Raw genomic sequence first — 14,561 nt, 5'->3', positions numbered from 1 at the left:
AGAAGGGCCGAAAGAAGACGAGGAGCCGAACGAAGAAGAAAAAAAATAAAAAGGTGATCCTTTGAAAAAGCTGTCGATGTGCTTTCAAAATGATATAACACGCTTTTGAGGTTTAATTTAAGTTTTTAAAAATAATTTCACTGATACTAAAGGCAGGATATTTGATGTGAGGCCGAAGATTGACGGGTTGAAGGTAACGCTTTAGCACATAGCTGCTCTTGCTCGCTAACTGGACGATAAAATAGAAACTTGGCTGATAGTTATCAATATTTGTCTAACGTCTTCTAAATAGACACTGTTCGAGGTGAGAAATGATTAAAATAGCGAACAAATAACACATCTTGTGCTGTTATAAAGCTGTTAGCCAGTTTAGCCGAGCCCCTCAATCACCCTCAGAAATATAAGCTATTCATTTTTATTGTTATCCACAAACGATGACACAAGTTAGAGCTAACAGAAGTGAGTGTTTCGCTTCCCTTATGAAAAGTGTTAAACATTGGAAGAGTTTGACGCTGGCTGGAGTAACATAAGATTTTGTCAATGGAAACCCCGGCCGCGTGACGTCATGCATCTCGTGCGTCATGGTGACATCACGATATGACAGTACGATCCAAAACCACATTTTTCTCTAATGTTGAAACTAAAAGAGCCAGAGTGCACCTAAATCGAAAAATAGAAAACAGAATGGCTGTCATATTCTAGTGTGTGTACAGGATGTCACATTGATGGCATCACAGGAAATTATTCTGATCTGTCTGATCATGATGTGTACAAATCCTTTTCTAAATGTTTATTTCTGTTGCTGCTGCTGTTTGGAGTATTGCCCATCACGTACGTGGGTAGATGGCGAGATGACACAAATAAATTCTCTGAAGGGTTGTTAGTGTGTTTTCATATGCACCGCATGGAAGCTAGTGGAATGAAGCTCATCATGGTGGAAGGTGGAGTTAAAGCTTAGGTGAGGAAGGACATGCAGTACTGCCATATGTATGATCAACATGTTAACATGAACCAGAAGTGTACTGCAGAACAACCACAGAATCTGAAATGCAGGTTGGTCCAGCAGTTGGACTTGTGAAAGGCCATGTGGTATTTTCCAATACTTACCTTGGTATTGGATCAGCTGCACCCCTAATATGCCTGCTTGGAATGTTGCCATTCCTTGTCCTAAAAAGATGTTTTGGCATTGAGGACACCAGGCAATGAAGCATTTCAGGTGTTATTTTGTCTCATTCTTCCTGCATACACATCTTAAGGTGTGCAACATTACGGGGTTGTTATTGCATTTTTAGTTTAAAAATTCTTCACACGTTCTTTGTTGGGGACAGGCTAGGACAGCTCAGTCTAGTTTCTGCTTCAGCCATGCCTTTGTAATGTGTGTAGAAAGTGGTTTTACACTGTGTTGTTGAAAAGGTCACGGATGCCCACAGAAAAGGTATCATTTTGAAGGCATCATGTGTTGGTGTAAAATGTCAGTGCTTTTCTGCATTAATGCTGCCATCACAGAGTGTAAATTACTTTTTGCCAAGGGCACTGATACAACCCCAGACCATGACAGACCCTGGCTTTTGAACTTGTAGCTGATAACATTCTGTATGGTCCCTTTTGTCTTTGGTCTGGTGCACAAGGCATCAGATGATTACAAAAAACATGTGCAATACTGGTTGAGCTGAACACACAACACATTTCTAGTGTGTGATGGTCCAACCCAGATACTGTGGAACCCTCTCAAGTCAATGCTGCTTCTGGGCAAGGTTGCCATGAGATGTTTTTACACAGTATAGCTTTAAATGGTGTTTCTGACTGTAACTCTGTATTGTTGTGCTTGGTCAAAGTTTCCCAAAGCAGTCCCTTGCCATTGTGGTTATATCAGCTATTGATGAATGGTAGTTTTTGATGCAGTGCTGTCGGAAGGATCAGAGGTCACTGGTGTTCAGTTAAGGCTTGCCCCTTGCACTTTACTGACTGAAATTTCTCCAAATTCCTTGAATTTGTTTAATGATATTATGCAGTTTTGAGGGCAGGGCTGCCACAACTAGTTGACTAGTCACGACTATGTCGACTGCTGAAACCGTCGACTAAATTAAAAACGGAGTCGTTTGTTTTATTTAAGTCTTTGTTTTTCTCTACATTCATAGTTTTAGGCAGCGAGCCGTCCTGCCGTCATTTGGACGTTCAAATTTGGATAAGACAGCCGATTAAAACAGTGGCCGTCTTGTTCAAAGCCGTTTAAAATGTGCAGTTTACCGAGGAGCTGTCGGGGTGTGTGTGTGTGTGTGTGTGTGTGTGTGTGTGTGTGCGCGCGCGTGCGGAGTCAACTGATTGTAGACTGCGAGGGAGGGGTTGGGGGGAGGAAGATTCCTGAATGGAGGCACGAGATGTTACAATCTGCTGAGAACCGTCAGTGCACGTGAGACAGCGAGCGTGGAGCAGAGAGAGGGGATTTTAACCTGAGAGAACATCTTAAAAAAACAAAACAAACCAAACCGTGGAGCTGCCTTTACTTCTCTCTGCACTTTCTCTACTTGTGCAGTTCTGACGGCACCGTCCTGTTCACACCATGTGCACATTGTATACTGAATTTATGAGATCATGAGATGAAATAAACAGTTAAATATCCTTAAAAATGAGAATAAATAAATGAACAGAGCAAAAATTACAGCTACACGGGTAAAAAAAAAAAAAAAAAAAAAAACCTGCTGTGGAGAAGCTGCAGTGATGTTCAGATCACAAAAAGCAGGTGAGAACTCTGAACTTTAACAGCTGTTATTTTCCAAAGCTATTTATTTGTTCAGTCTTAAGCTTAATGTAGTGTTGAAGCACAAAACATGACTGATGAGAAAAAAATAACTTTTAAAAAATGACTTCATCACACTAAAATGGAGTCAGAATAAAAATACAAGCTGCTGATTTTTGTTATTTTTCAAAGTTATTATAAGCTGCAGCTATGTTTTAATTATTTCAAAGTGAGTTGTCTCTTATTTTATTCAGATTTATATATACAAAAAATATGGGGAGTCAAATCAGCCTGCATTGTTCTGTTCAGTTTATATCAAAGTTTGTCTGCACATCTGTGTATTTTTTTTCCTTCTTTCTAGTTTGGTGTTTGCATTTGCTCCACAAAGTTTTAAAATACAATAAAATGTTCGCACTTTTCTTTAAAGCAGTTCTGTAATTTTAGAAATGCATCAGAAACAACCACAAATCAGAAAAAGCTGAGACTATATGTAAAATGAAGATAAAATAAAAATGTTGCACTATTCCCAGTTTCTCCACTCACAGAAGCCAAAAGTTCTTCCAGAGTTGTGTCTTGGTGGCTTCCCTCACTTGTCTCCTTCCAGAATGGACATTTAGTTTTTGAGAACTGCCTACCTGACACAGATTTCCTATAAATTACCACACTGTATTTCTGAATGGTTGATGTAAATGAAGTCTATGAAATAATCACCGATTTGGAAATGTTCATGTTTTCATCCCCTGACGTTTCTCGGAAAATGCTGCAGGCCTTAAATTTAGGAAGTTACGTATGATCCATCTAGTCGACTAATCGCAAAAATAATCATTGACTAGTCGACTATCAAAATAGTCGTTTGTGGCAGCCCTAGTTGAGGGAGAAATATGCAAATCCTGCCCAATCTTTCTTTGAGGAACATTGTTTTTAAACATTTCAATAATATTCTGTTGAGAAACTGGAGATCCTCTGCCCATCTTTGTTCCTCAGAGACTTAGTCTTTTGTGGGTATTGCTTTTCTCCCAAATCAGGACTACAATCCCCTGTTAACATCACCCATTTGGAATATCGTCTTTTTTAAACCTCATTACTAGCCCTAATTTGCTCCCCCCCCCAAATTTTTGGAATGTGTTGCATGCCTAGATACATGAATGGATGAATACTAACAGTTGAAATCAAGTTGGTCACACAAAACATGAAATATCTTTGGTTCATATAAGTGGGTGACTGATGGGTCTTTTCCAGGGCTGATACTAAAGGATTATTAACTGAGCACGAGGTTTGTATGGGAAAATATCAGACTGAGGTGTTGACATAGCGTAACAACTCATTGCATGAAAAATTAGGCTGCAGTTGGGCCGTTACGCTGTTTCCAAGGGCGTGTAATGGGAAATTATCATTTCTGATCATTTCTGATTGTGGACCCTCAGCGGGTCCAAAATCAACCTACACAATCATAATTTTTTCATCAACCTCAGTCAAACCCAATTTAAAGATGTTGGTCATGACTTTTCTGCTGATTAAATTCCCTACCAGCCTATCGTTTGTTATTGCAGGAAAGAAAAGAAAATTGTCCATCGTTTTACACTGTTTTACAGCCCTACATTTTTTCCGTTCCTCATGATGTGCATTTTCCATGGGACAGTGCACAAAGGTTCTCTGTGGATCATCGTGTGTATTGGAAAAGTTCTTGGGCGGGAAGTTCTTGTACAGCCACTAAAGTTCTCCTGCAGGGCACTGAACACTGGGGGGAAAGTTCTGCAGCCGCTAAAGTTCTCCTGCAATGTGCATGCCACCGAGCGCTGGGGGAAAGTTATCTGCAGTCACTAAAGTTCTGCAGTCGCTAAAGTTCTTCTGCAGTGTGCATCCCACCAAGCACTGGGGGAAGTTATATGCAGTCACGAAGGTTCTGCAGCCACTAAAGTTCTCCTGCAGTATGCATCCCACCGAGCGCTGGGGGAAAGTTCTTTTACAGCCCCTAAAATTCTCATTGCAGTGAATTCTGTGCTGAGTGCTGCTGATAGGGGAGAGCTTCCCCCGCTAGACTTTTAAATTTATAACACTCTGAAACACTATTACCTGCATTTTGAGCCCCAAATTGTGTAAAGTAAGGCCATTGTTTTTTTTTTTTTTTTTTTAAATCTTTGTTACTTTAAAGCCAAAAGAAACAAGGCATCAGGCCAAAACACAGAACAGTGTAGATGTGTGTCAGAAACATCACAACTGCTAATTTATACACAGTAGTTTATTCAAGAAAATCCTTGTGCTTTTTTTCTTACATTAAATAACTTATAATTAAAATACAACCCCAATTCCAATGAAGTCGGGACGTTGTGTAAAATGTAAATAAAAACAGAATGCAATGATTTGCAAATCCTCTTTAACCTATATTCAATTGAATACACCACAAAGACAAGATATTTAATGTTCAAACTAATAAGCTTTATTATTTTTGTGCAAATATTTGCTCATTTTGAAATGGATGTCTGCAACACATTTCAAAAAGTTGGACGGGGCAACAAAAGACTGGGAATGTTGGTGAATGTTCAAAGAACACCTAATTGGAAACAGGTAAGTGTCATTATTGGGTATAAAAGGAGCATCCCCAAAAGGCTCAGCCATTCACAAGCAAAGATGGGGCGAGGATCACCACTTTGTGAACAACTGAGTGAAAACATAGTCCAGCAGTTTAAGAACAATGTTTCTCAATGTTCAATTGCAATGAATTTAGGGATTCCATCATCTACAGTCCATAATATAATCAGAAGATTCAGAGAATCTGGAGAACTTTCTACGCGTTAGCAGCAAGGCCGAAAACCAACATTGAATGCCCGTGACCTTCGATCCCTCAGGCGGCACTGCATTAAAAACAGACATCATTGTGTAAAGAATCTTACTGCGTGGGCTCAGGAACACTTCAGAAAACCATTGTCAGTTAACACAGTTCGTCGCTACATCTACAAGTGCAAGTTAAAACTCTACCATGCAAAGTGAACGCCATACATCAACAACATCCAGATACGCCGCCGCCTTCTCTGGGCCCGATCTCATTTGAAATGAACATATGCAAAGTGGAAAAGTGTGCTGTGGTCTGATGAGTCCACGTTTCAAATTGTTTTGGAAATCATGGAAGTCGTGTCCTCTGGACAAAAGAGGAAAAAGACCATCTAGATTGTTACCAGCGCAAAGTTCAAAAGCCAGCATCTGTGATGGTATGGGGGTGTGTTCGTACCCATGGCATGGGCAACTTACATAAGTAAAATAATAACTGTGATGGCACCATCAATGCTGAAAGGGTACATCTATGTTTTGGAGCAACACATGCTGCCATCCAAGCAACGTCTTTTTCAGGGACGTCCCTGCTTATTTCAGCAAGACAGTGCCCAGCCACATTCTGCATGTGTTACAACAGCGTGGCTTTGTAGTAAAAGAGTAGATTAAAAGAGAGAATCATAAATTGGCATCAGGTAATGTTGTATTGTGAGGGTGTGGCTTCCAGTCACGTTGAGTACTGTTGCATTGCTCTGACTTGAGCTGAAACCAATTAATTTCTGCGTCCTGTGCATGACGCAGAAAAAAATTAAACATGTTTACTTTTTGGCGTCTGATTTGCCTCGTCCTTTGCGTCCTTCACACTGTTGTGGCGTTGAGCTACATCGTCTTGGCACTGGGTTGCTTCCACGTGGTGTCGGCATGACGCAACTCGAGGTGGGCCCGGTGTGAAAGGGGCTTTACACAGGTAGCCTTGTCACGGTTGGGTGTTGATGTTCCACCCACGGAGGTTGCCCCTTCTAGTGCCTTTATTGGGACACTCAGAAACCACCTTTCAGTGTTCCGCTCTCCTTACCATATATTGAAAAGTTGCATAAGTGCTGGTCTGATCCTAAATCCTTTAACCACGTACCACAGGACTGCAGGGCACTGTGTGCTATGATTGAGGCAAGACAGTTTGGGTTAGATAACATGCCATCAGTGGACAGTGTGGTTAGTAGCCTGGTTGTAGCGCCCGCTAATGCTGCCCGACAGGAGGCCCATTGCTCATGACCTTAATTTCGGGTCACTGATGACCTACTTACCAAGAGCCATGACACCGCAGCTTGAATTGGTCATCTGGGAAACTTGCCCTTGCTCTCTCATGATCTCTCCAGGATGCTGGGACTGATACTGACACACAGAGCCTGAGTGATGTTTCACTTCACGACATGTTGGCCTTCGCCAACGTCATGAGAGCTTGGCAGGTCCACCCTGTCCACAGCCTGCGCCAGGTTTTCGGCCATGTGGCCCAACATACCCTGGAGCGTGCTGTTCAAGCTAACAAGTCTCGCCAGCAATTCAGCAATTTGCCGAATTGCAACGTACTCCCAGGTACTAATCCAAGCCCGCAAGTGCCTTCCACCCTGTTAATGGATATGCTCCCTGGGATCGGGGTTTGCCGCGTCAGCCCTCACAGCAGTACACCTTTCGGCCACCTACAGGTAGATCGCACAGAAATGATCGGCAGGCTGGACAGAGCTGTTATGTTCACCCCTCAAAAATATCATGGGAGCACAGCAATTGGGTTTGACACCCGCTACGACGTCACCGGTCATTTCTCCCCCACGCAGCTCAGCCAGTGGCGGGAGTTGGTCTCGGACCAATGGGTGATTTCCGCATTGGTCAGGAGTTACAATATTCAGTTCAGTTGTCGTCTCCCCAAGTTCAATGTTGTGAAAGTCACAGCTGTTACAGACCCAGAGAGATCTCTTGCTCTTAGGCAGGAAATTCTAGAGCTCCTGAAGAAAGGAGCCATAAAACCAGTCCACAGTTCTGATCACTTAAGAGGATTCTATTTAATCTATTTTCTTAATCCAAAAAAGGATGGCAGCTTTTGTCTTGTTCTCGACCTCAGAAATTTAAACCAGTAACAAAGAAAGTGTTTAGTCGAGTAACTCGAATAATTCGATTACAAAAAATGTTTGAGGCAAATTCTGTGCCTCGAAGCTTTGTTTAACTTTGTAGTACATATGCCTGGCCTGTGTGTGGCACTGTAACATCCCAAGAAAAATAAACAGAACAAGACTAGCATGCCTGAGCCGTGTAAGCACTAATCAAATTAGCACAAAAGCTACAGCTTTCCAACGCGACACAGAGTAAAATAAAGCCTTTTATATGAAAAACGGTCCAGGCTGATCATCTGAAATAGTTTACTGCACATTTAAAGTGAAGCAGTGTGTTTGTTTATAAAACAAAACAGTTTCGTCCGCTGCCTGCTCTCCGATCTACGTGGGGAGTGGCTATTCCCGTGGCGGCTGGTGGCTGCCTCTCTCTGCCCGGTGTGAGCAGCTCAGCACTGCCTGCACAGCTCCGTCCCAGCCACCTCTGACAAAAAGTCTCTGGAAGAAGTCTACTCTTCCTTCTGTGTTTTGCTCACACACGCACTGAGCATTTCACTTTTTAATTTTTGCACGGCAAGACTCTGGTGGCAAAACTTGGAACTACTTGTATAAACAAACATACTGCATTCAAGATGTCTTAACTCCTTTAATATTTTTCGATTTTGATGATTTTTTTTTTTATTCGGCCGTGTCCATAACTCTCATTTCAGTATTCGCACGGCAAGACTCTGGTGGCAAAAGGCTGACCCTATTCGAACGGTGGCCGTGTCCACAACTCTCAATTAATGCAGTATGTTTGGTTATACAAGTAGTTCCAAGTTTTGCCACCAGCGTCTTGCCGTGCGAATAGCCAAATGAGAGTTATGGACACGGTGGCCATGCGATTAGTCACTTCCTTAAAAAAAAGTCACGCAGGGACCCAGTTCACCAACCTTAAAAAAAAAAAAAAAAAACTTAAAATGGTTAAATTTTACAAGTTAGGGTAAACAAAAAAAAACAGAAAGCCACATCTCATCGCCATTTCAGCAAAATGTCAAGACTTTGGCTGAGCTCCTGACACCAGGAAAGATCCACAACTTGTAAAGATGTGAAAAAATAAATGATTACCCAGGAAAACAGAAAGGGATACACTAAATTTGACAATCTCCGTGATGACGCAGTGACATTGTGCCATTACTTAGGGGTAGCCCTGGACTATTGATGTTGTTAAAAATGCAAAAGTACTTTTTATCCGATTACTCGGTTAATCGCCAGAATAATCGATAGAATACTCGATTACTAAAATAATCGATAGCTGCAGCCCTACATTTTTGCATGCTCCTCACAACTTAAGTTCTCCAGGCACTTCAGCTGGGGGACTGGTTTACCAGCGTGGACCTAAAGGATGCCTATTTCCACATACCGGTGTCTGTTCACCACAGGCAGTTCTCCAGTTTGCCTTCAAGGGACAGGCGTACCAGTTCAGAGTTCTTCCTTATGGACTCACCCTCGATCCCCATATGTTCACCAGGTGCATGGCAGCAACACTTTCCTTTGTAGGCTCAAGGGATGCGGATTCATCCTTATCTAGACGACTGGCTTCTCTGTGCACTGAGCCGGCAACAAGCAGGCTATGACACAAGGACCCTACTGAACCACGGGAGCTTGAACTGTCTGTGAATTTCCCAAAGAGCTCCTTGACCACACGCCAACAAGTGGCTTTTATTGGCATAGCAGTGGACTCACTGGTGATGACAGCTCACCCATCCCCGCATAGAGTGGATGATATTATCACACTGGTTTGCTGTGTTCGCAGGATTGCAAGACTGGTTTAGCTGATGGGGAAACTGACTGCAATGTCAGCAGTCGTATCCTTTAGACGCCTGCCTTTGCCGCCTTTACAAATTTGAGTCAACAGCCTGGGCCTCGACCCCACATTGCATCAAAACAGGACTGCGCACTTTCCAGCCCAGTCCCTCAAACATCTGCGCCCCTCAGCAGACAGGGAGTTCATAACATGTGGTGTTCCTCTGGCCTCTCTACCCTCTCGCATGGAGGCCGTTTTAACACTAGAAGTAAGATATATCGGTTGGCCGGCCGATATTATCGGCCAGTATAAGCCCTTTTCGAAGTACTCACTATCGGCTGAAATTTTGCTGATAGAACGCCGATAATTTCTCATAAACAGAACAGTTACTGAAATAATGGTTGTCGGCAATGTAAAATGTCCTTGCACCGTTTGTCCAGTAGATGGAGCTCTGACTCCATTCAACTGAGAGCTGCTTACACCCCTGCTTAAATGTGTTCATCACCGGCCCCCGTAGTTCACCGCCACACTGCACTGATCAACTGACAAACGCATACAAGTAAGTTTATAAGGATGTTGTTCGCAATAACTTTGCAATTACATTCACCCCACATTTCTCCCGTTTCAGTTCAACTCAGTTTGATTAACTCAGTTTATGTAGTAATGTGTCAAATGTGCCTCATTGCGTCGGTCACACTTTTTGTTAAGCCCACGTTGTGTAGACCTTATTTCTGGCATGAATAACTTTCGTTTACTGCTAAGAGGTTGAAACATTTAGATTCACTGGTCGTCCAGAAGGGTTCTGGGAATTACTGCCGTTCGCCATTAACCCTCTGGGGTTGACACCGTTGTATACAACGGCTGGGACCAAGCTTTACTAAATTGTAAATAACTTTTTAATGATATGAGATAGAAACTTTTTTTTTTTTTTGCTGAAAGTTAACTTTGCGGACTTTTGATCCACCGTCGCCCATCTTGGTACTCCTCATAGAAGATGTGTGATGACATGCGCAATGTGAAGTATCCAGTCGGAATTGGTTCTCCGTCACATGGTTTTCCAAAATCCATTCGATCGTATGGCAGATTTACCTCACGTGATATGGCAAAGATCGTTTTCAGGAGTGATGTCTTACTAGTTGGCCCATTTGAATAGCCCCCTAACTGCTCCAGTTGCATTTTTACATTTTTAGAACTTGAAAATTCTTCTCTGTTATTAAGTTAATCAATATGAGGTCAAAGCTTCAGCTTTTAGCTCATACCTTTTTTGTTAACCCTCTGGGGCTGACGCCATTCTATATGACGGCAAAGACCAAGGTTTACTAAATTATAAATAACTTTTGAATGATATGAGATAGAAACTTACTTTTTTTTTTTTTTTTTTTTTTGCTGAAAAGTTAACTCCGCTGACTTTCGAGCCAGCCACCAGCCATCTTTGTACTCCTCATAGAAGCTGTGTGATGACGTGCGGGCAGATTTCCCTCACGTGAAAAGCCAAAGATTGTTTTCAGGAGTGATATGTTGAATAGCCGTTTGAATAGCCCCCTGGTGCTACAATGAGTACATACTATTAGTACATACTCAGGGCGCCCTGCGCCATTACGTACAGTGATCAGTGAAAGCAGAGGAGCAGATGGAGACCCTCTGATGACAATCTCACATGCTCAGACAAAGAGTGTGTAACTATCAGGATTGCTCCACTAGTTTGCATGTGAATGTTACTGGATAACTCTGTTGCTTTCTCTGCGTAAAGCACTGTTTACCATATCAATAGACAAAACGCATAGATCATTTTGTATATATTGTTAAAAATGTGCATTTGTGCTTATTGTTTGAACCTTTTTGTTGTACAGTCTTTCACACAAGACCTCAAATTATCTTTATAAAGTGTCAAAACAGTTGTTTATTATAGTTTGCTGTGTGTTTTGAATAAATGTGTGTGGAAAATTATTTTTCATTTTATTTTTTTCCTTGCCTATTTTTGATTGTAAACAACAAAAATATATATATTCTGAACGCACAGGTTATCCTGAAAAAAAGAGACATAAAACTTGATTGTGGGATGCAGGTAGAGCTGTTAACAGCAATAATAAAACATTCATGCCAGGCGAGTGAACTGTCCAAAAAATGCCCTCGGACCCCAGAGGGTTAAGGGTCCAAAAAAGAACATCTTATTCATTTTAAAAATAATAATAATAATAATGGCTTATTTATCGGCTATCGTTACACTCTACTCAACGGGGGTTAGGGAGAAGGAGAGGAAGGAATGCCAAAGTGCATTACAGTGAAAAAGACTCCTCAAAAGTATTGAAGTTTCGCATGTGTTTATTGAACTGAAAAACGAAACATACAGAGCACCACAAGGTGGCAGTATTTCTCATCTTGACCTGCATTGTCAAATTACTGTATTACAACACTCCCACTTAATTTTACAATAAACAAGACCCTTTTTTTTTCTTGTACTAACTTAAATCACTTAGATGTATTATACTTAGACTCTTCACTTAGACTATACGAGTAAGTCCCCCTTTTTAACAAAAACTTAGAAAACTAGCAAGACATTTTAATTCCCCATTTTTTCTTTTCTATCTTGCTTACCAGTAGTCTTAACTTAAGCCCAGGTTACACATAGACGGTTTTGTCGGCGGGCAGTACGTAGACCGAAGTTCGCGGTAGTTCGGCTGTTTTCGCGGTGGAAAGGGGCGGAGCATTTCGCCGGCATTTTGAGCGCCGTACTAGCCGCAAATGCGCGGATAAAACGCCGCTAAATCCGCCAAATAAAGCGGCGTTTTGATGCCGTAGCATCCGGCACACGTCAGGCAACGGGGGTTAATACCCAGTTCTATCCTTTACAATCGCAGGTTAAGACGTGCGTGAGAACGGTGGTGTTCTGCTGCCGCCAATAATGCCCTGTGTACCGCTGGATTTATCCAGGCAAATCCTGCGTTACTCAAGGAACTTTTGCATATAGGCACCGCCCCCAGAGTATAATAGGCTGAAGCAGCTGTCACTTCAGGGGGAGGGAGCTCATCTCTCAGCCTTTTATTCTCCTTTCCTTTTCCCCTCCTCAACGTGTTGCTCATCTCCACCACAGGCCTCTCCTCTGCTTCTGAACCAGACCTCTTGGTAAGTCCTTGCGGCTGCCAGTTTTCTTTTAGGAGGCATACTGGAGCTTCTCTGCAAAAATATCTGGAGCTGGCCGTGATTGAGAGGACTGCATGCAGCGCGCTAGCGTTTTTATATTGACCGCCGCCTATCGGCCATTCGGAACACCGTTAACCGGGAGGTGGCGTTTAGAACGACGTACTGTCTGCTAGCGCCGCCATTTTGTCTGCCTCTGTCGCCGGTTAAAACGCCTTTGAGGACGCCGATGTGGGCTCTATCGCCATTTTACACGCCGTTGGTTAGGAATACAACACCGGCCGCCAATTACAGTGGTGTAAACTGCGGCACTACAGGAAGGAGCAGGATGACACGGCGATTAAAAAGTATCAAACGCCGTTGTTCGCGTTGTCTCCGTCGTCACGCGAATTCTCCGGGAGCGCTCCCGGAATTATTCGACATGTTGAATAATTTTTTCGACGATTCCCGGTAAAGCCGGAACTAAGCCACGCCCCCTAGTGCCGGCGTTGACAACGGCGTTTGATCCTTAAGATGGCCAAAAACTCTTCCGGGACGCTTCCGGGAGCTCTTACCGTCTATGTGTAAACGGGGCTTTAGGCTCTATCAATACTAAACATTAGCCTACAACTTATACATATCAGAGTTACACAGCACAAAGTCCAGTCTCTCTCCTAAGATACTCAAACTTCTGTTTTGCTAATGGCTTGGTCAAGATATCTGCCTTCATATCATCTGTAGGACAGTATTGCAGTTGAATTTGTCCATTCTGCACACATTCACGAGTGTAGTGATAACGAATAGCTATGTGCTTTGTTCTTGAATGATCAACTGGATTCTTTGCTATGGCAGTAGCTCCTTGGTTGTCCTCCAGAATCACAGTTGGCGTAGCATCCATTCCGAGATCACTGAGTAGTCGTGTAAGCCAGGTACATTCTTGTGCTGCCTGGCTGAGAATGACGTATTCAGCTTTAGCTGTTGACAGTGCGACGGTGTTCTGCTTCTTGCTGACCCAGCTTACTACTCCTCCACTCAATAGAAAGACATTCTCGGTTGTAGAGCGATGATCATCCTGATCTCCTGCCCAGTTAGCGTCTGAGAAACCGACTAAAGTTCCAGACTCTGACCGCTAGTAGTTGAGAGCAAGATTCATGGTACCTTTCAGGTAGCGAAGTATCCTCTTCACAGCAGTCATGTGGGCAGTGTTTGGTTCGGCGTTAAACTTTGACACAGCACTCACTGCTTGTGTGATGTCTGGCCTGGTGGCCATCTGCGTACAGCAGGCTTCCTACAATTGACTGGTAGGTACCTGGATTCACTGGCTTACCGACACCATCATTTTTCTGTAACTTCACATTTGCATCAGCTGGGGTTGTGAATGGATTGGCTTTATCCATCCCATATTTCTGAAGAATGGCTTCATTGTGATGCTTCTGGTGAAGGTATACACAGTTGTTTGTCTTGTCTTGAATGACTGAGATGCCCAGTATGTAAGACAGCTCACCCATGTCTTTCATCTTGTATCTCTTATTCAGCGCAACTTTCAAGTCACTCATGCTCTCCAGTGACTCTGTGATCAAAATCAGATCATCGACATACACAGCTAATATCTCTAGTTCCTGTCTAGCTCTCACGAACACAGGGGTCTGATGTGCTCTGGTTAAATCCAAGATCTTTCATGAACTCTGTGAAAGTCCCTCTCCAGCAGTGAGTTGACTGCTTAAGGCAGTAGATTTACTTTTTTAGCTTGCACACTAAGTGCTTTTGGCCTGGTTTGACATATCCATCTGGTTGCTCCATGTAGATTTCTTCCTCTAGATCTCCATTCAGAAATGCCATAACCACATCCATCTGACGTACATGCATGTTATTCTGAACAGCAAAGGACAGCAATGTACGAATTGAGCTGAATCGTACTACAGGTGAGAAGGTTTCATCGTAGTCAGTGCCGTGCTTCTGTGAATAGCCCTTAGCAACAAGTCTACACTTATATCTCTCCACTTCTCCATCACTATGGTGCTTGACTTTGAACACCCATCTCAAACCTATTGGC

At 42.8% G+C, this 14,561-nt stretch overlaps 1 protein-coding gene across 3 annotated transcripts in view; it reads left to right on the top strand.

The window, feature by feature from the left end:
* scaf1 (SR-related CTD-associated factor 1) overlaps positions 1–14,561 on the top strand; it is a 111,052-nt gene continuing 96,491 nt past the window's right edge. The window contains exon 1 of one of the 3 annotated variants that reach the window (XM_034189597.1): positions 1–53. The gene's annotated coding sequence lies outside the window, so the exon portion shown is untranslated. Of the gene's footprint in view, positions 54–102; positions 194–14,561 lie in introns of those variants that run through there. The other 2 variants (XM_034189596.1, XM_034189595.1) reach the window with 2 other exon arrangements.

The sequence above is a fragment of the Thalassophryne amazonica genome, chromosome 16, assembly GCF_902500255.1.
Source record: "Thalassophryne amazonica chromosome 16, fThaAma1.1, whole genome shotgun sequence".
Classification (NCBI taxonomy): Eukaryota; Metazoa; Chordata; class Actinopteri; order Batrachoidiformes; family Batrachoididae; genus Thalassophryne; species Thalassophryne amazonica.
Note: the sequence above shows the minus strand (reverse complement) of the source record. Positions and strands in the feature narration are given on the sequence as shown.